This window comes from Hyla sarda, chromosome 4 (assembly GCF_029499605.1).
Source record: "Hyla sarda isolate aHylSar1 chromosome 4, aHylSar1.hap1, whole genome shotgun sequence".
NCBI lineage: Eukaryota > Metazoa > Chordata > Amphibia > Anura > Hylidae > Hyla > Hyla sarda.
Window position 1 is genome coordinate 196,810,658 of NC_079192.1, and position 27,724 is coordinate 196,838,381.

At 41.6% G+C, this 27,724-nt stretch overlaps 1 protein-coding gene across 1 annotated transcript in view; it reads left to right on the plus strand.

The window, feature by feature from the left end:
* LOC130368872 (uncharacterized) overlaps nucleotides 1–27,724 on the plus strand; it is a 192,531-nt gene that overhangs the window by 145,901 nt on the left and 18,906 nt on the right. The window contains exon 4 of the transcript XR_008892592.1: nucleotides 20,646–20,961. The gene's annotated coding sequence lies outside the window, so the exon portion shown is untranslated. The remainder of the gene's footprint in view (nucleotides 1–20,645; nucleotides 20,962–27,724) is intronic.

The following is a 27,724-nucleotide window of genomic DNA, read 5'->3' on the forward strand; positions in this document are numbered from 1 at the left end:
CCATGTGTCATTTCTTTATAACATGGGAATACCCTTTTAATGACATCAATAACCCATCTTATACTCCTTCCAAAAACAAATAGGCAAATTGGCTGTAGTATCGGTAGTTTCCACCATTAACAATCCCCATTAGAGTATATTCTGTAGTTATACAGCTCTATCACTAAAGAAACCATTTTGCAGATTCAGAGTAAATCTCTGTTCCTGATCTAGAGATTAGCCTTGAGGTCCTGCGGGGATCTTAAATTGAATAAGTTGACACAGATGTTTTGGAAGTCACCTCTGATATGTGACCGTGCCTTACTGGAAGTGTCCATTCACAAAGTTAGTGAGGAAGGATTGTTTGCCAGGGAGGGGTGCACCTGTCAGCTCCGATACAAGTCTACAGATTGTGTTTGAACTTTGCTTTCACTGAGGAAAGTTTGAGTAAAAATAAAACAAGTGGGAGAAAAGGGAACTGTGATCTCAGCCATAAAGGAGGAAATGTTTTCTTATCAGCTATAAAGTTACTGATTGATTCTTCAAATACAAACACACACCATGAAAAAGCATACCAGTACCAATAGAAAAACCTTTGTATATGGTAATCTCAATGTCCTAATACCTCTCCAGTAATACAGAGCTTGGACAGTACTCCCAGGCCAAGTTGCTAGAGACATACTGCTGATCCTAATAACTTTTAGGCTGTTGTCTATGAAATATTTATTGATGGGCCACACAACTAGCACCTAAAGGCTACAATATGTGGCCTATACACACACTCTCATTTTAGAGATCTGCTGTAAATCTCTCGGTCCATTCAGTTTATTCCAAATAAGAGGTCTGTGTTGTTAGGGATTACAGTAGAAGTTAACTATTTGTTACTTTATCAGCTTGATAAGTTTTAATGGAAGTTTTATAATAGAGACTGATTAAAGGGGTATTCCGGGAATTTATTTTAATTTATTTGACTATGCTACAGGGGTTGTAAAGTTAGTGTAGTTCATAATATAGTGTCTATACCTGTGTTTCGTGGTGGCCTCGCAATTCTTCAGTGACGTTTGCCCAAATGTTTATTTATATCTCTCAAGTTTTCCCACCTTGCAGTGCAGCTCGAGACATTACATCACTAGCCAGGTGTTCAGAGGGAGCCTGTTCTCAATTGGTGGAGTGACAATTGGGTGGGAGCTGGAGGCACCCTGGTCAGAAAACACTGGTCTATTGTATAGAAAGGATCACAGATGTGTTTCAATGGATGAAAAGTGAGAAAAATGACCTCACACTTACAAACAAGGAATTATGGGACTTGTAGTTTAAGAGAAAGAACTTCAACAGGAAATAGCTAAAAAGATAGCCACAATGTTATTGTAATCTCACAACATAGCCATTTAGCACCAAGAAAAGCACATATCCTTCCTAAGCATAGCTATTACTGTCTGACAGGTATGTACTAAAATCACATTATGGTGGATAACCCCTTTAAATACATATTTGTTCTATCTGTAATGCAAATTTTCTTTAATAAATTAGAAGTAGGACCAGTGGTCACCATTAAGATAATTTTGTTGCATTTACAGTAGGCAACTCACAATATATATATATATATATATATATATATATATATATTGTGTATAACATCAGGATTTTGTTGCAATACTGCTGCCTAGTGGCTCAACCTGTAACTTCTTTAATCATCTCTCTCCACTAAACCCACCTGTTGTTACAGATCAAGGATGAGTTTGCTCAGAGGAATTGGTAAATAAATTCCAACAATTTCTAAACAATTAATCATTGTCCAAACTCATCTGAGTAATAAAAGCCCACCTAAAATCCATTTTCTGTTCTCCTCTTGTAAGTACAGGATTCACATGATGATGTATTTAGTCATTTGGAATGTAACTGAGAAACAAATATCATATTACATTGTCTGAATAACTGACTTCCAGTTCATCAGTGTATATAGAAATCTACGATATAGCACTTTGGTATATCGTTATCCTGTATGAATACACATTAGGGTCCATACTACAGGTTGGTGACCCACAAACAAGAACTGGATGAGTTTGTGGGAGGATGAATAATTATTGTGTTTAAAATATCATGGTAATTGAATTTAGAATTTGTAAATATTTTTTTCATAGAAAAGATATAGTATTCTTCCCCCTTTTTTTGCTGATCGAGAGGTCTAGGTAATTCGTTCAGAAGCAAGCTAAGCAGTCAGAATGTCCTTGTCCTTAGACCTTTTCACATCAGAGTAGATTCTAAATAGGCTAGTCCAATAGGTGGAACTTCACCAATCAAACAGTTCCCTGAAGTCTGGGAGGATTATAGGAAAAGCTGTAGAAACAGTTTTATGATGCCCAAACATACCATAGTAATTGATAGTGTCCAGGATTATGCTGTCTCCTTCAGTGTTATGCTTCCCAAGGTTTGAGCAGCATAAAACTGATGACAGGTTCCCTATAATGAATACCAAGCAGCTGTTTTATGTTCTTTTTTCATTGCAGCTTTTGAGTATATATATATGGCATATACAGCCCTGGCCCTTGCACTTCCCATGCAGCAGAGCATAAAACATTTCCCATAATTTTCACCCTAAAACTTGACTTGATACATTTATTATGTGTTTAGACACTTTTTAGGCACATTTGTGCCTTGTCTAAAAAGCACTATTGCTGGAAAGTTTGTGTAGCTAAATATTTTGCACAAAACTTTGGGAAAATCATCAACTAAGGCCAATCTTTTAATTATGTGATAGCCAGAACAAAGAGAATCTAGAGAAATGTAACATTGTCTGTTGGAGAGTCCAACCATGCACCTTACTTGATCATAAATTGTTCTCTGTAGTAAGTTATCAATATCGGTGACTGGCTGGATAAACTTAGCTTGGGTATGGTCCCCCCTACGGTTTCTAAACTGAAATTGTCCACTTTACAGAGACCTAAGAGTATGGCAAAAGTGGCATTGGCCTATTGTATTACATTTCCAAGTGCACAGGCAAATAGTGAAGAGAGCAAGACACAATTCTCTGAAGGAATACAGAAGCTGGTTGAACTAAAACATTCATCATCTTGCAAGGGCTCTGTAATGTCCATTTTTTGTGTTTTTGCATTTTTCTGTTTTAGGCCCTGTTCAAACTTTGTTTTTATGTATGATCAGTTTTCTGTGCTATTCTCCCTGGCTTGGGAATAGTTAATGCTATTAGCCAAATGAGAACTCTGGTGTGGTTTTATAACCCGAGCTCTGCTGGTACTTTGGCTGCTGGTTATTAGATTTACCTTTGCCATGTCTGTTTGTCTGTGTTTTAACCATGGTTATGATTCCTGTTTATAATGTAGATTTTAGTCTGCTTGGTTTTTAGTACATCTGTCGGTTTTTAGGATTATGTATGTCCGTCCTGCTTAAACCTTGTTATCTTAGTCTGTGTTCACTGTGAGTCTGGTTAATCTGTTTGTTCGGTTGTTTTCCTGTTATGTTTCTGACCTGTTCCTGACTATGTTCTGTAATGTCTGTATTGGTCTGTGTTCACACACAGCTATTGGTTTGGTTGTGTGTGAACAGTTTTATTTTCCCTCGTCAGGGAATAGTTAAAGTATTTGACTTGCGAACCAATAGCTCCTTGGGTGTGTCTATTTAAAGTCAGCCCAGTCTAGCCTCTGTGCTGGTTATTGACGTCATTATATCCTGACTTGCTAAGATGCTGGACATGCTGTATTGAGCCCTTTTTGAAACACCCTTTGCTTGAGCTTTTAATCTACTATTTTACTTTAGCATGCACTTTGTATTTTCTGGTTTTAGCCATGGTTAGGTGGCATGCTTATGGTAGATTTTAATCTGTGTTTGTATAGTCGGTTTTAGGACTTGTATATCTTTTCTGCTATGTGTCTGTTCACACTGTGTTTTCCCTTGTATCCATTCTTATGAAGTTCTGTGTTTTATATTTCTGTTTTCCTACTGGGCCAGCATCCTGTCCACACTTGTCAGTGTGCCGCTGGCCAGTAGTCTATTTGGATTTATTATTAATGGCTACTTCGTTAAGTGGAGTGGAGTGTCCAGTTTGTGTGTCCAGTGCGAACAGTGTCCTATGTTAGATCCCGTTTACCTGTCTGTGGGGACTCAGAGGGTATTGTTATTCCTGCGTCTACTGGAGGTGTTCTGAAGGGATTGCAATTATTCCTGTCTTGTGTTCAGTGTGAACAGTGTTCTATAAATATATCCTGTGTATCTAGGCAACCCTGTTACCTGTCCATGGGGACTCCGTGTCTACTGGAGGTTATATGTGGGATTGCGAATATTCCTGTTTAGCGATAGATCCCGTTTACCTGTCCGTGAGGACTCAGAGCGTATTGTTATTCCTGTGTCTACCGGAGGTTTTTCTAGGGGATTCAGCTTATTCCTGTTTTGTTTCTGGAGTATGTTCAGACTTATCCGTTTTCCTGTCTGGTGTTTTGAACTCTATATGTTTATTAGTTCTTTATTTAGATCTTTGGAGTTCTGTTCATGACCGTTTATCTATAGTGTCCTGTGTTCACGACCACTGAGTCCTCTGTTCATGTCTGCTGATATAGTGTCCTCTGTACTACCTCTCTGATCTGTGTCATCTGAACTTTATACTATAGAGTTCTATGTTCCTGTATGTTTCTGGTTTGTGACAGACTATTGGTTAGTATGTGTTTTTATTAGGCCCCTACACTTTAGTTCAGGGAGGGACCGGCACCCAGTTGTCGATCCACCGGTTAGGGTGGATGGGTAAGTAGGCAGGGAGAGCGGTTTTAGGGTGAGTTTAGGGCTCACTTTCCCTGTCCCCTGGTCGGTCCCCGAGATGTTCAGTATTATTTGTGTACCTTTACGCCCAATGCACTAGGAAGGGACCAGCACCGTGGTTGTCGATCCACCGTTTAGGTCAGATGGACAAGTAGGCAGGAAGAGTGTTTTTAGGGACAGCTTAGGACTCACTCTCCCTGTCCACCTCCGGTCATGACAGGTAATATGTTATTCCTCACAGTCACATCTATTAAACCGTTCAATGTATTTTGGCTTTACTTTTTGATATCCCCCCGTACAATTATTGCAAAGTTTTGCATATCATTTTTTCGTGAAATTAAAGGTAGCATTATTGTTGCATTGGGTTTGAGATACAAATTAGAATACATTTTCATATTGGTATAGACTTCAACTAAGATAATAAGGCATGTAAATAAGAGAATAGACAGGAGAGCATTTACCACTGATGGCATCTTCTGTATTCTCATTGCATCAAGCTAACTTGCAGAGAGGCGTTCACAGACGCTCTAGGGCGCTCAAAGGCACCAGCCGTTTCTTGCATAATGACTCACATCTTCCGGCCTCAGGCCTACGGTAATGAGGTCAGGATCATCACATTCAGGCCCCATCAGAAAAAAACACTGAGAAGCCCTCTCTGGCATGCTGTAAACTCATGTAGTATGAAATTATCTGATATTCCTCATCACTTGAAGTTATGAATTGCAAAGTTTGCATTTCTTTTCCACTGCCGGAAAGAGAAAATTTGGTTGCAGCATGGACAAGGAAGAAAATTTAGGTCGTCTGAAATAATGGGCAGAAGAATTTTCAATCTGAAAAAACCCTTTAAGCTAGGCTCATGTAGTATTTTGGTCAGCAGTGGGTTCATAACACAGAAAAAGCTGTAAAATATTGTGCGTGAACCTAGCCTTGATGTTCATACTATTATTATTTACACTGGTAAACTTATTTGCTTTCCTATGTCCATTACTTACAATTGCAGATGTTTCACAAATGTGTTACTTTGACATACACTTAGTTCTTCCCATGAATCACAATTCTTAGCTCTATTACATCCTTGTTTATATACACACTTGAAAGGCAGGATTCACCTCTCAGTACTCAGTACTAGTGATACATATCAAAGGCATTGCTCTATTTGCTGTGGCATGCATCTCACGTCACAAGAATACATGGAATGTAACGCATTCTCCAAATACTCCCCCCACGCACACACAAACATAATTGTCTTAAGACCTGTAAGACAAACACATAATAATAATCATAACAGTATAACATATAAAGAATTGATTTTCTCGTGGAGCAGCAGTGCATATATTTTACCTTGAAAAAATTAATTGAATCTAATGCAATACTTTGAACATAATGAGATGTGTCAAGGTTCTGTTTTATTTTAGTATGTAGAATCTTGTAAGGCTGGGTTCACATTTTGTTTTGTGTTTATGTTTATTGCAATTAAAATTGATGGCTCATCTTCACGATCAGTGTTAAGTACTTAAGTACTACAACATATCTCTAATATACTTTTATTAAAAAAAATGCTTTTAAAACATTTTAAAAGCAATTTGAAATTCGGCCACTAGGGGGCGTCCTCCTAGTGGCCGAATGCAGTGCGGAGTGACGTCACTGCAAAATTCCAACTGATTCCGGCAGGGCATCAGTCAAAATTTTGCGCAGGCGCAGTAACAGCCAGGGCTGCGCATCGGCTTCCCGCACTCGCCGACGGCCCTGCTGCAAGGTGCGGGTGGTGCGGGGGGTTGGCTGCTCCAGCAAGGTGCGGGGGTGCTGCTGCAAGGTACGGGGGGCGCTGCTGCAAGGTGCGGGGGGGATGGGGGGCGCTGCTGCAAGGTACCGGGGGTGCTGCTGCAAGGTACGGGGGGGGGGGGGGTGTTTGGGTGTTACTTACCAAGCGGCAGGAAGAGGCTCCCCCGCACCCGTCCCTCCAGCATCGGCTCCTGGCTCACTCCTTCCCCCATCAAACTCCTGTCCTGGGTGCCTCCAGTTGTTTTACCACTACAACTCCCAGCATACCCTGACAGCCAATAGATGTCAGTCCATGCTGGGAGTTGTAGTGGTGAAACAGCTGGAGGCACCCTGTTAGGAGAACTAAGGGCGGAAGTGCCGGCCCCAGCAGGCATCAGTGACGTGGTGCCTGCTGGGAAAGTCTGCCTGGAAGTCTGCATACAACCAGGCAGACTAAATACCATTTTAAAAATAGTAAAAATAAATAAAGGCAGGGAGGATGTAAGGGATAGAAGGGCAATAGGCAGGGACAGAAAAAAAAATCATGATGGTGGGAGCTACCCTTTAAAAGGGAAATAGTCTATTAAACATATAACCAGATGATATGGTAAATCCTAGTGATAACAGGGTTCTCTTTAGAATAGACCACCAATATTCAATTGGTAAGGGTCTGCTTTTTGACACCCCTGTCGATCAGCTAATATAAAGGCCACAATGCTCGGAAATAGTTTCAATGACAGGTTCAACCGATAAGGGATGTACAGAGCTGCAGTCCCTTCAATCTGTGGGGGAGTCAGGAGTCAGACTCCCACCAATCAGATTTTGATTGGCTTGGATAAACATATTTCTAACCTAAGATAAAAAATAAAGGAAAAAATATAAGGGAAACTAGATGGATCGGTGGTGTCTTTCTGCTGACAATCTTCCATTGCCCAGATTTATAATTCTGCCCAAAACTGTCTGGTTTGGGTCATTACAACCAATCACAGTTCATCCTTAATATCTTAATAAACTATGGTAAAATAAAGCTGAGCTGTGATTGGTTATTATGGGGATATCAGACAGTTCATTACAATTTCAGCTAGACTGAAGAATAGTCCATTATTATAAAAGTTCTGGAAATCACCTTTAATAGTCAATAATATAGACCCTGGTCATGCTATAACCTTTGCCCTACTAATGCATAAGGTCTCATTCACACTACAGAATCTCTGCCTGGAGATAGTCCATCTGTAGCGGATGATGACAGAACAAGCCGGCACTAGGACAACTCGGAAATGCACTCAATGGGGGACATTTACAAATCTAGTCTATTCTGGGTATGCTTATAGACCAGCGTATGTGGTAGTCTCCTGTCTATTGTGCTCCTAATGTATCAAAGGTCTCACAGCCCTTGATAAATTCTGTTCTCAGACTTCAGGGTCTACAGCTTAAACTGCATTTAGACCTGCTCCAACATGGTCTGACATTTCAGCGTATTTTGGGCAGATGCGACTTGTTGCACAAAAGTCGCACTTGATAAATTCAGCACCAATGCATTTTCCAATGCATTTCCGTCTAAAATAGACTTGCATGCATCATGTTCTAAAAATCCTCTACAGCAAAAGTCGCAGAAAAGTCGCACATATTTAGACTGCGACTTTCTGTGCGACAAATTTAGACAGGAAAAACCAGTCTAAATCCTTTGATAAATCTCCCCCATTGTCTCCATAGATGGCAATGCATAAACATGTTCATTAGGTGGAGTCTGGGATCCAAAGTTTCGTAATGTGAATGGTGCAACAGAATCCCATTGAAAACAATAGATAGCTGCTGTACCATAATTTCCATAGTAGAACTCTAAAACAAAACTCCATACAGAACATACGTAGTGTGAATGGGACCTAACAGGGTTTGAGAACTACATGTGGCTCTTAAACGTCTGTCAGGGAATACTGCTATAGAGAATATGTTAGATCTGAGAATTGCTCATATTGTTCACATTGTGTTTGAGGTAATGCTGTGCTTACAAGTGTGTGTTGGCTGAAACATTATTGCTCTATAACAGGTTTTATATAGTCACAATGTAATATGAAAGGGACTGATCCTGCGTAATAAAAGGTACTATCTATATCTAATGGCATTACTCATTACTCTACAATAATCGACAAAGATGAAAGGTTCTCCTCACATTAATATGGCATGCTGATTGACTCCAGATATGACTAATATCCTCCTTATAAAGATATGCAGGTGAATGGATATGGAAGGCACATGGAAGAAAGACAATTACAGTGCCGTCCAAGAGACAGTGAATCTGGAGATAAATCCATTGAAGGGAAACAGGAGGAAGTGTCTCAGAGCGAATCATCTAATGAAATGGGTGACTCAGGCACCATTTGTTGGTGGTCACAAAGACACGTGCCCCCAACATAAACCAGATCTCTACTCACGATGAATTGGCTTTTATACACCAGCAGGGACATTGTGATTCTTAGCACATGAATCACTTCCAGTCAGGAATAGCTGCACTGAAAGGAATGAAGGTTGTGTAATCGCTGTTTACTGCAGACTCCTCAGATGGATGACTAACAGCCCAGCATCCAAGTTTATCTGAGAATGAAAGTTTGGCTGTCAATATTAGTAATCACATGCCGCAATGTCACTCTCTGAGAGCCAGGATGGAGCACTAGAGGTCACACATTGAAAGTATTTCAAATGAATTACCATATTTTTCGCCCTATAGGACGCACCGGCATATAAGACGCACCCAAATTTAAAGGTGCAAAATCTAGAAAAAAAGATTCTGAACCCAACAGTGATCTTCAACCCTTCGGACCTCCAGATGTTGCAAAACTACAACTCCCAGCATGCCCGGACAGCCGTTGGCTGTCCGGGTATGCTGGGAGTTGTAGTTTTGCAACATCTGGAGGTCCGGAGGTTGAAGACCACTGGTATAGGAGGTAGTACTCACGTGTCCCCGCCGCTCCGGACCCGTCACCGATCGCCACCGCTGCCCTGGATGTCTCTCCATCGCTGTTGCCGCGTCCCCGTGGTGTCCCCGATGCTCCGGACGTCTTCTACCCCGGGATCCACGCTCTCCGTCGCCATCATCACGTCGCCGTCATCACGTCGCTACGCACACCTCTCCTATTGGATGACGTGCGCGACGACGTCGAAGAAGAGCGCCGCCATGCAGGGGATCCCGGCACGGAGCAGACACCGAGGAGGCAGGTAAGGTCCCTCCTGGTGTCCTGTAAGCTGTTCGGGATGCCGCGATTTCACCACAGCGGTCCCGAACAGCCTGACTGAGCAGCCGGGTTAGTGTCACTTTCGCTTCAGACGTGGCGGTCAGCTTTGATCACCGCGTCTGAAGGGTTAATACTGGGCATCACCGCGATCGGTGATGTCCTGCATTAGCCGCGGGTCCCGGCCGTTGATGGCCGCAGGGACTGCCGCAATAGGGGTGTATTCGCCGTATAAGACGCACCAACTTTTCCCCCCCAGTTTTGGGGAAGAAAAAGTGCGTCTTATACGGCGAAAAATACGGTATACTGATCCATAAGAGTCAGCCTGGAGACATATAGATGTTCCTTCTATATTACCTAGACATAAACAAATCAAATAATAAAAATGCTTCATTTGGGAAATATGGAGACCAAGTCAACTCCTTGTCATGTTCCTCAAACCATTCCTGAACAATATTTGCAGTGTGGTAGGGCACTTTAACGCTGACATCGGCCAGCATTAAAGGGATACTCAGGTGGAAAACTTTTTTTTGTTTTTTTTTTATTAACTGGTGCAAGAAAGGTAAACAGATTTGTAAATTACTTCTATTAAAAAATCTTAATCCTTCCAATTAGCTGCTGAATACTACAGAAGAAATTATTTTCTTTTTGGACACAGTGCTCTCTGCTGACTTCACGAGCACAGTGCTCTCTGCTGACATCTCTGTCCAGTTTAAGAACTGTCCAGAGAAGGAAAAAATCCCCATAGCAAACTTATGCTGCTCTGGACAGTTCCTAAAATGGACAGAGATGTCAGCAGAGAGCACTGTGCTCGTGATGTCAGAGAGCCCTGTGTTCCAAAAAGAAAATAGTTTCCTCTGTAGTATTCAGCAGCTAATAAGTACTGGAAGGATAAAGATTTTTTAATAGAAGTCATTTACAAATCTGTTTAACTTTCTGGCACCAGTTGATTTAAAAAAAAAAAAGTTTTCCACTTGAGTACCCCTTTAACTTTTTCAGCAATTTGTGTCTTTTCCTGTGGAATGAATCAGATAGAGTAGCTTTTATTTCCTTTGATCAATAATAAGCCTAGGATGGCTCTGTTGCCAGTTACCGTTTGTCATTCCTTCGATTACTTTTCTAAGTTACCCACGCATATAACTTTTCTAAGTTGCCCACCTGTGAGACCCATTGTCTGACGTTGTCTAGCCATCATATAGTAGTTAAGCCCTAAAAGTAACTCACTTACTTATTTTTTCTGCTTCCAACATCAAAGTCAAGACTGTTCACTTGCTGCCTTATATATCCCACCCCATGACAGATGCCATTGTCACGCATGAATCAATGTTATTCACTTCACCTGGTTGTAATGTTATGGTCAGTGTGTGTGTGTATAGTATATTGTATGCCAACAGTTTAGCAATGCCATTGTTTAAAGGGTTATCACAGGATAAGGGGAAAATGAAAAATAAAGCTTTAGTGTAATACACACCACTATTTTAACAATATCCAGACACAAATAGTTGCTCTCCAGTGTTATTTTCTTCCCTTTTAGCCAATACCTTCACCTCTCTGCAGCTCTGGTCTCTTCATTCTCTGTAAAAGGGCACCAAGGATGATCATGTGACCAAGCAACAGCTTTATTTCCCTGGAATGCATTGCAGTGTGGCTCTTGGTAACTCTGCCTCCCCAGTTACCAGAGCTCATGTCTTCCTCCACTGACCTGTATAGAACATAATCCCTCACACACAGCTGCAGAGATCTCATTTATAAATAATGATATAGAATCTAGTTTCCCTTAAAGGGGTACTACCGTGCATACAACTTATCCCCTATCTAAAGGCTAGGGGAAAAGTTGCCTGATCGCGCGGGGTCCCACTGCTGGGGACCCCCGCGATCTCACACGCAGCACCCCGCTCTCATCAGGCCCCTGAGCGAACATCCGCTCCGGGTCTGATGAAGGGGGCCAGTGATCGTGATGTCACAGGTCCGCCCCCATGTGATGTCACGCTCCGCCCCCTCAATGCAAGTCTATGGCAGGGGTGAGACAGCTGTCTCGCCCCTACCATAGACTTACATTGAGGGGGCGGAGTGTGACATCACATGGGTGCGAAGCTGTGATGTCACGATACTCCGGCCCCATGATTGGTAGTCATCAGACCCGGAGCGATGTTCGCTCCGGGGCCTGATGAGAGCGGGGTGCTGCGTGCGAGATTGCGCGATCGGGCAACTTATCCCCTATCCTTTAGATAGGGGATAAGTTGTCAGCACGGCAGTAACCCCTTTAATCTTATATTATTTGTGCATCATGCATTTTTGGACTCCACCAAAAGAATGAACATGTTTATTCTATTGGCACAGTACCATGTGAAACTGCATTGCTGTCAGTGAGGACAGCAAATATCCACACAGTCATAGCGCCTGTTCATTATGGCGGCACCTGCTGCATGTGGAACTTCCACCCAGAATTTCTTAGGGCGGATATTCCATAGTGTGCATGGGCCCATACAGGTTTATAGAAGTGCATAAAACAGTATATCATTAGGGATAAGCAAATCGAATCTGACAAATCCAAATTTGCTACGAATTTCAGAAACATTTTTTGCAACGGATTTGAATATCGCCGCGATTCAATCGTGCGAATGTCTTCATTAAACTCCATTTAGTGCGGTCCAGGCTCCAGGGTATCTAAAATGGCAGATCCACATGTGAGGACATGGGGCAAGGAATCCTGAAAAGGCGGGAACAAGGGTCGGCGGGATGACCCTGAATCACATGCAGGATGCAGCCTATCAGCAGCCATCCACCCCTGTGATGTCACAGCCCTATATAATCGGCAGCCATCTTGCGGCCAGTCACATCCGTGTTCTGTTACAGAGAGAGATGGACTGACAGCAATGTGTGCTGCACAGAAAAGCATTTGTACAGCAGCAATTCACCTCCCAGTCACATCAGCATTCTATTGCAGAGAAGGACAGAGAGCAGTGTATTCCACATAAAAGCTTTTTTACAGTAGTGATTCACCTACCGAAGACATCAGCGTTCTATTACAGAGAGGAGTGTGTTGCACAGAAAAACTTTTTTACAGCAGAGATTCACTTCAAGCCCAAATCCAGCCTAGAAGCACTGATAGGAAAGGGAGTGAGATTGAGAGAGAAAGTGCAATTTTGGGTGTAGTACACAGCATCTTTGTGCTGCAGCACTGGTGTGTACAACAACTGAAAAGCTAATAGCAGCCAGCCAGTTAGGGCGAGCAGAGCAGTAAAAGCATATTGTCCTCTATTAGGTGTAACCTTTGCGTACACCTAATTGGTGTACCATTTTGTTCCTGTTAAAGTCTTAAGTGCCTAGATACTGTGAAAGGCCAGGCAAAAGCACACACCTGCTGGTGTTGTAGACAAATACTGTTTTAAACATACTGGAGCGCATTGTCCTCCCCTTATTAGTGCATACCACATACGTACATCTAAGTGGTTTACCATTTTGTTACTGTTAAAGTCTTAAGGGCCTAGATACTGTGCAAGACCAGGCAAACGTACATACCTGCTGGTGTTGTAGACAAATACTGTTTTAAGCATAGTGGAGCGTATTGTACTCCCCTCATATACGCACTAAGTATGTCAGGCAGAGAAGTGCCAGGACGTGCACAGAGGAGTGGCAGAGGCCTAAATTCATCAGGCAGAGGTCGCAGTAGATTAGGGGCGAGTGGCAGCAGGAGTTGCAGCGAGAGCTCCCGGTATCAGCTAGCGGTCGTGTCTCGACCAGAAACCTATCTGCCGCCATCAATTGGTTAACACGGTCATCCACTTCATCACAAGTGACATCTGACACCCCCAGTGAACAGTTGGTGGGTTCCTCAGACACAACCCTCAGTTGGCATGGCCCGGGAGAAGTCCCTGTCCTACCATTGCCTCTGTCCTATGCTGTTCCCTCCCCCACAGAAGTATCTTATGCTGTGGGTTTAGCTCCACTATTTTGTGAGGACGATCTACTAGAGGACAGTCAGCAGCTACTGCCCAGCCATGAAGTGGGTGAAACATCCGCCGCTTCCTCTGCTAGGCGGGCAAATAGTGATCAGGAGAGTGGCGTGGGAAGTGGTGTTGTGAGCGTTCAGGCTCCTGAAGCCGACACTAATGAGGAACATGAGGAGGACATCAGTGACGTGCAGACACAACTTAATGATAATGAAGCCGATCGCACTTGGGAGCCGGGTGCAGAAGAGGCTTCATCAGCAGCAGAAGAGGGTTGCCCGTGAGGCAGCAGCTGAACCAGTAAGGTGGTAGCATGGTTGGCAGTCAGCATAGTGGCAGAAGTGGAAAGTATGGAGCCAAATGTGATTGGGGTAGAACATCTGCTTCGCGGCAGCCTACTTTCCCGGGAGGTAGTGAAACAGGGGTTCCTGGAGTCGGCGGCAGTAGCAGTCAAGAAGTGCGGATTGTTGGTGGTTAAATCAGCTACTCGGCGGTGTGGCAGTTTTTCATTAAGCATCCGGAGGATGTTAACCTTTTTCACATCCACTGAGAGGGAGGACAAACTGACCCACTACAGAGACATCCTACGTAGTCAGTTGGCTGATGCCTATCTGCGCCATCGTCCATCCTCTCGCAGGTCTGACTTGGGGGGGCCCTCTGCACTCACCTTCCACTGCCATGGCTGCTATGAAGGGGTGGGGTGGCAGGAGCAGTACCAGCTCCATCAGCAGCAGCCTGAGTCTACAGTCGCTGATGAGTACCTTTCTTCACCCGCATAGTGAATTAACTCATCAGCAGCAGGTAGACCTTGAGCAGGACTAGAACCAGCAGGTGGTGGCATACCTCCACGCTGTGTCATTCAGCCACTATATGGTCTCCTCATTCTGCCGCCAACTCAGGCTGTGTCATTCAGCCACTATATGGTCTCCTCATGCTGCCGCCACCTCCACGCTGTGTCACTCAGGCACTATATGGTTTCTTCATGCTGCCGCCACCTCCACGCTGAGTCATTCAGCCACTATATGGTCTCCTCATGCTGTCGCCAACTCCAGGCTCTGCCATTAAGCCACTATATGGTCTCCTCATGCTGCCGTCAACTTCAGGCTGTGTCATTCAGCCACTATATAGTCTCTTCATGCTGCTGCCACCTCCACGCTGTGTCATTCAGCCACTATATGGTCTCCTCATGCTGCCGCTACCTCCGCGCTGTGTCATTCAGCCACTTTATGGTCTCCTCATGCTGCCGCCACCTCCACGCTGTATCATTCAGCCACTATATGGTCTCCTCATACTGATGCCACCCCCAGGCTCTGTTATTGTGCCACTCTGCGACAGTGTTTCTAATAGCGATGCCTCTGATCTGCATGTCATACTGAATAACAGTATTATTTCACTAAACCAGCACACACCCTTTACGTATTACAGCAAGGCAAAGTGTTCTACACCCCTATTGAGGCTCTCTGTAGTCCAGAAATAGCCGTTTTTAATAGCGATTTACCGCAAATAAATTTGGACCGAAACAGATTTTGGGGGAAAAATCTAATTTTTCTAAAATTCGCTCACCTCTATATATAATATACAAATGCACAGATGCACCTGTTTAAAAGGCCAGCAACATGACTTGTGTGTCCATCTTTGAAAGCTGCAGACAACAAGGAACTTTTAATCAATTGCTATAGATGAATTATTTATTTCAGACATACTGTTAAAATACACACATTTTTTGTCATAATTGTGTTGTGGTGCTAAAAAAATTTCTTTCTTTGGCCGTACATTTACCTTTGTAAAAAGGGAATAGTAATAGATTTGTTATAGATAAATTATAGCAGCAAAAGTGACTCTGCAATTGTCCATATGGTCCTCGTAGCACAATAGTCGAGTCTTGTAATACCCCCAGTAAACAAATGCTCACTTGTTGTTCCAAATAATAGGGCCCTCAGAATTTTTTTTTTAGGACAATCCTGTCAGGAATGTTTTTAACATACAAGTCATTTCTTTTTTCAAGAATAAAATGCTATCAAACAGACCCTATGGGGGAGATTTATCAACACCTGTGCAGAGGAAAAGTTAACTTGTTGCCCATAGCAACCAATCAGATTGCTTCTTTTATTATTGAAAACAGAAAGAAACTATCTGATTGGTTGCTATGGGCATTTGCACCTCTCTTCCTCCAGACTGGTTTTGATATATCCCCCTTATGTCTCTAAAATCTGTGCACCTCTTGTCCTTCAATACTAATAGAACTTGAGACAGAGGCACATTGTAATACACTGCTATCTAAAACTATGTTAACATAGCAGTGGCAGTGTGCCCTCAGTTCTTGTCCTATAATAATTATAGAAAGGTGGGAGTGTACATACAGTATTATAGCATGCTGCTGCATCACAGAATTATGGTCCTATGACGAAGTCGTTTTATGCCGCACAGTACTCTATTATACCCTCTTTCTCTCTTCCTGGCACCTCCCCATGAAATGCTTAGGCTAAGTTCACATCAGTACTGTCCTTCGTCCAGTTCTTGAAGTCCAGTCGCCTTTTTTATTTATTTTTTGCACCAAACTAAATTTTGGGTCGGGGGAAAAAGCTGAATATAGCACTTCACAATAGGTTAAAGATACCCTTTTTCCCCTTCCTGCACAATTACCTCTGTACAGGTCACAGAGCATGTCTAGAAAACAGTGTGTTTGTATATATACAGTGGGGAAAAAAACTATTCAGTCAGCCACCAATTGTGCAAGTTCTCCCACTTAAAAAGATGAGAGAGGCCTGTAATTTTTATCACAGGTATACCTCAACTATCAGAGACATAATGAGAAAAAAATCCATAAAATCACATTGTGTGATTTTTAAAGAATTTATTTGCAAATTATGGTGGAAAATAAGTATTTGGTCACCTACAAACAAGCAAGAAGCGTCTCCTCTGTCCTCCACTTGTTACCTATATTAATAGCACCTGTTTGAACTTGTTATAAAAGACACCTGTCTACAACCTCAAACAGTCACACTCCAAACTCCACTATGACCAAGACGAAAGAGCTGTCAAAGGACACCAGAAACAGAATTGTAGACCTGCACCAGGCTGGGAACACTCAATCTGCAATAGGCAAGCAGCTTTGTGTGAAGAAATCAACTGTGGTAGCAATTATTAGAAAATGGAAGACATACATGACCAATGATAATCTCTCTCGATCTGAGGCTCCACGCAAAATCTCACCCCATGGTTTCAAAATAATCAAAAGAACGGTGAGCAAAAATCCCAGAACCATACTGGAGGACCTAGTGAATGACCTGCAGAGAGTTGGTACCAAAGTAACAAAGGCTACCATCAGTAACACACTATGCCGCCAGGGACTCAAATCATGCAGTGCCAGACGTATCCCCCTGCTTAATCCAGTACATGTCCGAGCCCCTCTGAAGTTTGCTAGAGAGCATTTGGATGATCCAGAACAGTATTGGGAGAATGTCATATGGTCAGAGGAAACCAATGTAGAACTTTTTGGTAAAAATTCCACTCGTCGTGTTTGGAGGAGAAAGAATGCAGAGTTGAATCAAAAAAACAACGTACCTACTGTGAAGCATGGGGGTGGAAACATCATGCTTTGGGGCTGTTTTTCTGCTAAGGGACCAGGACGACTGATCCGTGTAAAGGAAATAATGAATGGGGCCATGTAACATGAGATTTTGAGTGAAAACCTCCTTCCATCAGCAAGGGCATTGAAGATGAAACGTGGCTGGGTCTTTCAGCATGAAAATGATCCCAAACACACCGCCGGGGCAACAAAGGAGTGGCTTTGTAAGAAGCATTTCAAGGTCCTGGAGTGGCCTAGGCAGTCTCCAGATCTCAACCCTGTAGAAAACCTTTGGAGGGAGTTGAAAGTCCGTGTTTCCCAGCAACATCCCCAAAACATCACTGCTCTAGTGGAGATCTGCATGGAGGAATGGGCCAAAATACCAGCAACAGTGTGTGAAAACCTTGTAAAGACTTTCTCATTGCCAACAAAGGGTATATGGGTATATAACAAAGTATTAAGATTGACTTTTGTTGTTGACCAAATACTTATTTTCCACCTTAATTTGCAAATTCTTTAAAAATCAGATAATGAGATATAATGGATTTTTTTCTCATTATGTCTCTCATTGTTGAGGTATATCTATGATGAACATTACAGGCCTCTCTCATATTTTTAAGTGGGAGAACTTGCAAAATTGGTGGCTATCTAAATACTTTTTTGCCCCACTATATATATATATATATAGTGACCTAGAGTGCTGTTGCAACTTTCTTGTTTGTACATTTTATATATATATATATATATATATATATATATACACACACATAGATTAGGATAGATATAGAGAGATAAATGGATAGAAGTACATACATATACAGAAATAAATAATATTTTCTCATGTTCATGCAGCTTAGTCATTTATGTCCTTAAAGGGTTATTCCAGGAAAAAACTTTTTTATATATATCAACTGGCTCCAGAAAGTTAAACAGATTTGTAAATTACTTCTGTTAAAAAAATCTTAATCCTTTCAGTACTTATGAGCTTCTGAAGTTAAGGTTGTTCTTTTCTGTTTAAATCATTTCTGATGACACCTGTCTCGGGAAACGCCCAGTTTAGAAGAGTTTTGCTATGGGGATTTGCTTCTAAACTGGGCGTTTCCCGAGACAGGTATCATCAGAGAGGACTTAGACAGAAAAGAACAACCTTAACTTCAGAAGCTATAAAAAAAAGTTTTTTCCTGGAATACCCCTTTAAGAATTAACACTTAGGATGAAGCTACGCGAGTCTTTTGCTGTGTAGTTTCTAGCCACAAACTTTAGTGTGATGCATGTAATTTAAGTCAGCGAGTGTCGTTTTTGCTCAGCCTTTACATTTTTGCTGTCTCTTAGACAACTTGGCGGTGACATCCTGTATTATTTAAGTGTAATAAGGCAATTGAAGAAAGCGACACTCACCACAAATGTTACAATGCTTTATTTTTAATACGGGTGTACACATGGGTACATAGTAATAGAGAGCAATGCATGTTTCACACTGCTGTGCTTCTTTTATCTTTTTTTCTGTATTGTTTCATGATTGTGGCACTATTAGAGGAGATGTAGTTTCATCCAAGTGCACAGTAGATGACCTAATATCTGTGGAACAATTTGCTTGTGAACATGTATTTTTTTATGGATTACAATGCAGATTTCACCTTTTGCATCAGTAAAATTTGCAATAAATTCAGGATATAATCTTTGACAGGTGGGAATACTGCAGATTTGCACATTCTCAGCATGTCTTCTAATCCTTTTCCATGTGCAGTGTATTGTTTTTATTATTGTGGATTTGTGATAAGCAACCCACAACTTATCCCCAGATGGGTATTCACATGGCCATATACATTTGATGTCCATAATCTGCATTAGTGGTCATGACAAGTTCATCAGCTTGTTATATTGCTTGTTGTAAAGCTGCATGGGTTTATATAGAAAATGTTTCTACAAGGATTTATATTGTGGCAGTGTGGCAAGGATAGGGTGTATTTCCTTGGCTCACCCTGCAGAAGCTCTCACCTGCTTCTTAAGTAATGAGGCAGGAGGGAAGGGAGGTATATATGAGATGGAGACTCAGTCTAATGTGGGCTCTTCCTAGGAGACAGCATGTGGGCTGTAGGGAAGAGACAGAGCCTGCTGAGGAGTACACAGCCCGAGCTATGAGGGTCTCAAAGAGAGTGACATGAATTGTGAGTAGAAGGTTGCAGGGGACATATGTTTAACCGGCTGAGGGAAGCTCAGCGGTTGTTAGTCAGGACAAGCTGATCTGTTTAGTCAGTGACCAGACGGTCTAGGATTTTGTTTTGTTCCTGCTTTTTGTTTATTTCTTTCCCTGCAACCTGTCTAATAAAACTGGCAAGGTGCAAGATTTGCATTATAAGCGTTTGTTTGCTGGTTTATTGAGAAGAAACGCATCCTGTGGCGTGGTCCATGACAATCCCAGAGCTAATCCCCAAGACGGATCGTCACAATATGTAACTAGATTTAGTGTGTTTGTGTTTATATTTTTATGGCTAATTATTGGATTATTTGAACCTCAGGGCACAGAAAAGGATACATTCTCTGAGGGTCAGAAGTAATGGGTACAAAGCTGTCTTACGTAAAATAAAATAAAAACATATCTTAACAGTTGAGACAAAGTTTTTTATTTTGTTCATGCCATTACATGCACTTGCTATGATTTATACTTCTAACTCATTTCTTAGGAAGAGAACAGGAAAGTGGTGGACATTGCTAGTGAGGTTGCTGCTGGGAATTCCAGCACAGGTCTTAAAACCTTTCGTTGTTTCTTGGAAGAGACATTATTGGCAGTTGCACATCAGCTTCCTGTGCTTTCTATTGCTTAGTGCAAATGTGAGTAGGTGGAACAGCCTGGTTAAGTAAGAGGCTGTTGCGAAATCTTTAGCTGTTTGTTATAGTGAGCTGGACTGGAGAGCAGAGCTTAGAAACTAAAGACATACTACGTCTGACAGTCCGCGTTTGGTAAAACAGGAAGGTGAAGCTGGGGAGCAAACCAGTAACAAGAGTTCATAAGAGGCGATGCAAGATCCTGAAACACACGAAGGAAAACAAAGGAATGGTGTTCTCATCATTCGGGCTGATCTGCATTTGGCTGTCATATTTTCCAGGATCTATAAACACTGGCAGATAAGGACTGCTGTTGATCATTGCGTTAAATGCTACAGAAGGAAAGCATGGCATGTCCTGAGTCTTCAGAGCTGGATGGAGATGGGATTATGAATTGTGATGGATGTCTGTGGCGCAGGGGGGGGGGGGGGGCATTTTTATCCAATTGGCCTTCGGATTTAGCCCTGGGTTTTTACACACAGAGTATGCTGATGATGATAGACTGACTCAGTTTCCAGGAATTAGAAAAACAACTCATTGTGGTTTTCCTTGTTGACTTTTATTTCAAAGGATTCGGAGGAGGACCAGGCAGTATAGGCGAAGGGGAAGCACTTGCTGCACATGATGTGTAAGGCAGCATTTCCACCATTTATCCCAGCATGTGAAATATTCCAGCAATAAAGGAAAGAGAAAGTAACTTCACTAGAAGCTCTTGAAGATCATTCGCCCAATAACGTATTTCCTGGCTTGATACATGGATGGAGTTCACTCGCTATTACTAAGTGGGTGGTATTATCAAGCAAGTGCATTTCAAGTACAGAAGTCCCTTCCTTTCATTCATTGTGGAGGCATCGCTCCTGGAAACAGTGACTGCATCCCATTTCTGGTAAGTGATGTTTACTATTCCTTATCATATACTATCTACATTACTTAGACTTACAGTGTTTATTATAGTAATTGTGGACAGTTATTCCAGCTATGAATGGAGTGATATAATGAAGTGTCAGAATGTTATGCCAATGTTTGCAGAATGGATTTTATTATTATTAATATAATCAACACATTAATATAAAACTTTAACAGATCAGATTTGTATTTTTGACATATATATATATATATATAAAAAAGTGAAAATATAAAAAAAATATATACACACATACACACACACACATATATATATATATATATATATATATATATATATATATATATAGCAAAAAGTCCAAGTGGAGTGGCACTGTGAAAAGCAGCTTCTAAATCTGTAAAGTGTGGGTGCTCTGCCACTGCCAAAGTTCAGACCAAGAACTTAAATCCGAGGAGCCAAAGAAAAAGTGAACAAGTGGCACTCCAGCGTAGTAATAAACTCAAAGTGATGTTTTATTCACCCATAGTGCAATGATTCAACCCACTCAATGGGGTCTTTTTCAAGCATCGTATGCTTGAAAAAGACCCCATTGAGTGGGTTGAAACGTTGCACTATGGGTGAATAAAACATCACTTTGAGTTTATTACTACGCTGGAGTGCCACTTGTTCACTTTTTCTTTGGTTCCTTATATATATATATATATATATATATATATATATATGTATGTGTGTGTGTGTATATTTTTTATATTTTCACTTTTTTAACTCAATTTGCATGAATAGATTTTATTATTCAGAATAGCACAATTTTTCCATAAAGTGTTTTTTTCTGAAAGTAATCATGTTTTCATGTTCTAAAGCAATGTATGCTCTGGGTTATATATATATATATATATATATATATATATATATATTATATATATAATCTAAAATCTTAGCCGGGAAATAGTATGATTCAGTTCCTATAGTACAACATGTTGCAATTTCCTTCAAGTGGCATCAGTCCCATGAGTCACCTCTATGATGAGTCGACCTCCTCTCCATTACTGGAGATTGCAATGTTGTTTCTCACATTTCCATAGAACTTTCAGCCTTCTTCCTTTTTGTTTCCGTTTTCATTCTGAGAAATATAGTGTGCTGTCTGTGCTTTGCCAAAACTTTCAAAATACAATCCATCAGTCACTTAGCTTTCATTGTGGCTGTGAGCTAGAATATACATATGGAAGGCCAGGATCGCCATCCGAAATTTCAGGGTCCCATACTGCTAAAGAGTCTGTGCCCCCAGACAGTTCAGGGAAAAGGGGCAGAGCTAGCAGCAAGGGGCCCTCTTTATGTTTTATTTGGTTCGGACCCCCAGTACCGCCCTGATGACGGCCGAGTTGCAGCATATACTAATTTTATTACACGGATGAATAACAGCATTGTTGGTTGGTTGTCCATGCGGTTTACTTTACAAAGCAGCACCCGATACAGATTTCAGCACTAGACTCAGAAGTCTAGTTTATTACTCTTCGATGTTGCTTTTTTATATTACAATGACCATGCCGCTTTCTGACAGCAAACATAAAATGGCACTATGCTTAATAATCCCAGAAGAAAAGAGAAAGCTAGCAGCCATATATACATTGCACACCACAAATAGTCAACATGTTCCAAAAAATATATAAATCTTTATTTCTCTCAAAACAGACAGATGAGTACATACAATTAAAAACAGTTAAAAACACATAATCCAGAAGCGGAGGAATATAATCCTACTACGCCCACCCTGCAGTGGGTGCACATTACCCTAAGATGTGAGCCAGTCCCGGACTAATAGAACACAAACCAATATATGCAGCAAATTCTAAAGATTGTACCAATAAGTAGCACCTGGCAAATATAAATATAATATATAAACCGCCTAGCAGCCTGACCAATATCAATATAATGAAAAATATATATGTAAATCACAGTGCATGTAAATCTAACCAGTATGAAGTGCAAAGAACTAAATCTCAGTGCATGTAATAAGTCTACCCAATGTAAAGTGCAATACTACGACCTGAGAAAAGTGCTGTGTGTCCATAAAGTCTGGCTGTCAGGCTCAGTGCTAAAGTGCTGCTACCGGGACTCCTCACATCCAAAGCAGGGAGAAGCTGACCCCACGCGTTCCGCCTCCAGCTACGGAGGCTTCCTCAGGAGTGACAAAATACTCATCTTGGCCGTCTTATGTATACAACAAAATCATTAAAATTATAATCACCTGGAGTAATGCCTGTGGACCGCATGTAGACTAGCATTCATTATGGAGTATCAGCGAAAGCGAGGCTTGGCGCGCTATAATAACTACCATACCATGGCCGAGACCCGGGATAGGAGCGAGGCTTGATTATCAATCAATGTATGTGGAACCGAGGCTTGGCATATGATTCTATTAGCCCTCCATGGGACCGGGAACGAGGCTCGAATCGCACGAGCGCCCGGGGCAAGGCACCGCCCACAGCCCATATCCGAAACGAGGCCCTGCACGCACCGCGGACCAGAGCGAGGCCCAGACCGCAATGCAAAGCACGACCGCGCCCGGCATATTGCCCTGCCGGATCGGCGCATTATTATGCTTAATAATGTCACAATTAGTATGTTAATAAGATTCAGATTATGAAATAGATTTAGGAGGCTAAATCATGATGGGAAATGACTTAAAGGGGTACTCCAGTGGAAAACTTTTTTTTTTTTTATCAACTGATGTCAGAAAGTTAAACAGATTTGTAAATAACTTCTATTAAAAAATCGTAATCCTTCCAGTACTTATTAGCGGCTGTATACTACAGAGGAAATTATTTTCTTTTTGGATTTATTTTCTGTCACCACCACAGTGCTCTCTGCTCACACCTCTGTCCATTTTAGGAACTGTACAGAGAGAGAAAATCTCCATAGCAAACATACGCTGCTCTGGACAGTTCCTAAAATGGGCAGAGGTGTCAGCAGAGAGCACTGTGGTCGTGACAGAAAAGAAATCCCAAAAGAAAAGAATTTCCTCTGTAGGATACAGCCACTAATAAGTACTGGAAGGATTAAAGGAGTACTCTAGTGCAGAGTATTCCTGCTCCGTCCTGCCCGGGCTGCAAAATAAATGAAAATGGACCATCACTCACCTCCCTGGGTTCCCGCGGAGCATCACTACAGCTGATCGGTCCTCCGGTGCATCTCCTTCATACTTCCGGGTGTAACGAAGCGTCACATGGCGCTCAGCCTATCGCCGGCCGCCGCGATGTTCAGCCTCAGCCGGCGATAGGCTGAGCGCCATGTGACGCTTCGTTACACCCGGAAGTATGAAGGAGATGCACCGGAGGACCGATCAGCTGTAGTGATGCTCCGCGGGAACCCAAGGAGGTGAGTGATGGTTCATTTTCATTTATTTTGCTGCCCGGGCAGGAGAGAGTAGGAATACTCTGCACTAGAGTACTCCTTTAATCCTTCCAGTACTTATTAGTGGCTGTATCCTACAGAGGAAATTATTTTCTTTTGGGATTTCTTTTCTGTCACGACCACAGTGCTCTCTGCTGACACCTCTGCCCATTTTAGGAACTGTCCAGAGCAGCGTATGTTTGCTTTGGAGATTTTCTCTCTCTGTACAGTTCCTAAAATGGACAGAGGTGTGAGCAGAGAGCACTGTGGTGGTGACAGAAAATAAATCCAAAAAGAAAATAATTTCCTCTGTAGTATACAGCTGCTAATAAGTACTGGAAGGATTACGATATTTTAATAGAAGTTATTTACAAATCTGTTTAACTTTCTGACATCAGTTGATAAAAAAAAGTTTTCCACTGGAGTACCCCTTTAAGTCATTTCCCATCATGATTTAGCCTCCTAAATCTATTTCATAATCTGAATCTTATTAACATACTAATTGTGACATTATTAAGCATAGTGCCATTTTATGTTTGCTGTCAGAAAGCGGCATGGTCATTGTAATATAAAAAAGCAACATCGAAGAGTAATAAACTAGACTTCTGAGTCTAGTCTGCACTAGAGTACTCCTTTAAGAATTTTCAATAGAAGTAATTTACAAATCTGTTTAACTTTCTGGCACCAGTTGTTTAAAAAAAAGAGGAAAAAAATTTTTTCCACCGGAGTACCCCTTTAATAAAGATTACGCACAGATATGGGGTAGAATTTACTAAAGACTGGCATTTTTATGCCATTAATAAATACCCCCCCCCCCCCCCCCTGCTGCATGTATGCATTCAATGCCAGATTACAAAATGTCATGGATTATTGGACGGTCATAGTAAAGTAGTAAAGAGTCAGATTGGGTGGCCAGCTGGGAAGTGAAGTGCGCTGCGGCACACTTCAGCTGGCTTTACTGACAATTTCAGTGAGTCTCAAAACTAAGACCCAGAGCATTTGAAAATTTTGACATGTCTGGAATTTATGTTAAAGGATTTGACACTATAAGATGCTGGGCAGCTCGCTTGAACGAAAAGTATGGCCGTCACTAATAGGTTGTAAGCCAGCATGGTGCACTACACGCTATCATGTAACTTGCACCCTGTATATGCCTTATCTGTGTGCAATTATAATACTAGCAACTAATAGTCGGCGTGTGAGTGGATGATCATCTGTACTTTGCACCTGTGCGACCTCCCCTTATATAGCATTGTGGCTGATCTGCATCATGGTACCAGTAAGTATGGCCTCTTGTCTTTGATTTTGAGTAATTTTTTTGTCCAATTTTATGTGTTTTTTTTTCACAAATGACACTAATGCTTACTTTTCCTGTATTCTATATATTACAATATTTGCCTTATTGCCATATATGATATTTAGTAAGTAGTTCGGATGATTCTTCTTCTAGTCTGACTATTAGGTCTTTATGACACCAGGGGACACACAGCTGATCTCTGTTACTAGAAGTCAGACACAACATTCTAAGGAAATGGCAAACAGAATATCTCTGAGCAGTGGTGAAGGGTAACTGAGGTTTCACGAAAAATTGACGGACAGCCTTAGGCGTCATTGTCTATGGATTAGGTGCTGACATTCTTTGCAGCTGTTTTGTTTTATAGGCTTTCCCATTTTTCTGCTTCTTAGCATTTTTAGCTGTGGATGTGTAGTCTGCCTATACTGACAGTACTATAGATTAATAGGCTACCAATGTAAATGACTGCCCCCTCTGTATACCCCTTGCTGGGACAACAGAGAAGATAGACATTCACCAGACTAGCAGCTCATATCCTAGTGTTTAATAAAAACTTTTCTTTATGCTAATAAGCCACTATAATATATGCTTCACCTCAATGTCCTTCCCCTGCATGTTCTAGCTACACATGTCTTGGAATGGACAATGAACCTTATAAGAAGTGCTAAGATGCTTACAAGATCTATACACGGAAATAAGCAGATAGTAATATAACTGATTTCCAGTAGAAATGCTAGCATCCAAATATGCTAAGTAGAACGGCATATAAAACGCACAGACAGCTTGCTGATCCATAAGATGAGAAGAGGTAGGGTTAGGTAAGGCAGGGTTGACATATGTCTGGCATAGGTGAGCTCAGCCTGGATCTCGACGCAACTGATGCCACAACTGATGACAAGTTGTCATCAAGTTGAATGGCATCTGGCTTTCAATGTTTTGCACGGCGAACAGGGTTCCCCTCCGGCATGTCCAACAATCTGGTGTCAAAATTGAGACACTGGATGATTGTGAACTGTCTCATTCAAATGAATGGGATCAGTTCTAGCATTAGTTTTCCTCCAGTGCACGCCGGAGGAAACTATGCTGGGCACCTAATATATGTGAACCCAGTCTAACTTTACTTGAGCAGAACAGCAATGCTTTGGTTGGTTGGTAGAAGCAGAAGAGCAGCAATCCTTTGGCTGGTAGCAAAAGCAGGCTCTCTCTGTGTACATTGCAGTAAGTCTTTGATCATAGTCCCACCCCTACTTCCTTTGTTCTTCCTTGATGTCTCTATTACTATAGACAGACTGAACTTAACAGGCAGTGAACAGCACATTCGGTAGATGGGAATCACCTAGTGGCTAAAACGTTAGAAGCATTTTTCAGTGAAAAAAGAGCAACATTTAAAAATTACACTCATGCTCACTTATACTATTGAGCATAAATTGTGTGACAAATGACCATTTAAATATGCTGCAGATCCCTTTCATTGTGAAAATAAGTGGTGTTCAGAGATCACACTCACACCAATGTGATCTTCTCACATGTACCCATGATGCATCAAAAGGTCATTTTCAATAGTTCTCCCTCTTACATGGGCTCAATGTTTTAAATGTCTAATAGAAAGCATTTAGGACTGGCTGAAACTTGGTTATATCAACCTTGTCATAAGGCTATCTGTACTGGAGATATTACCACGCATTTCCAAATGGGGTTGGGTAAAGTACACAGCTTATGGACTCTAGAGCAATGGAAACTTTTTATGGCGTAACTGTGGTCACAATAGATCCTGACCACTGTACTCACAGTGGTTTGGATCTATTCATATCATGCAACTGTGAACTTTTAAAATCGTAGACCCAGCTAGGGAAATTGTCATCTACTGTAAGAAAAAGAACAGAAGACCAGCACTGCCGTGTCTTAGTAGAACTACAAGTCCCATGAAGAATTGCAGAACCTAAATTCAGATCAGTAGCAGAGTGTGCAAATATCTGCAGGAGTAACAGTCATGTTCAAAAAAATTGTCCAGGAAGAACAGCCACAAAAGCACTCACCAAGCTCCTACTTTCTACCAATAGTTGTTACAACATGATGCTAAAAACAGAGCCTACGGTAGTT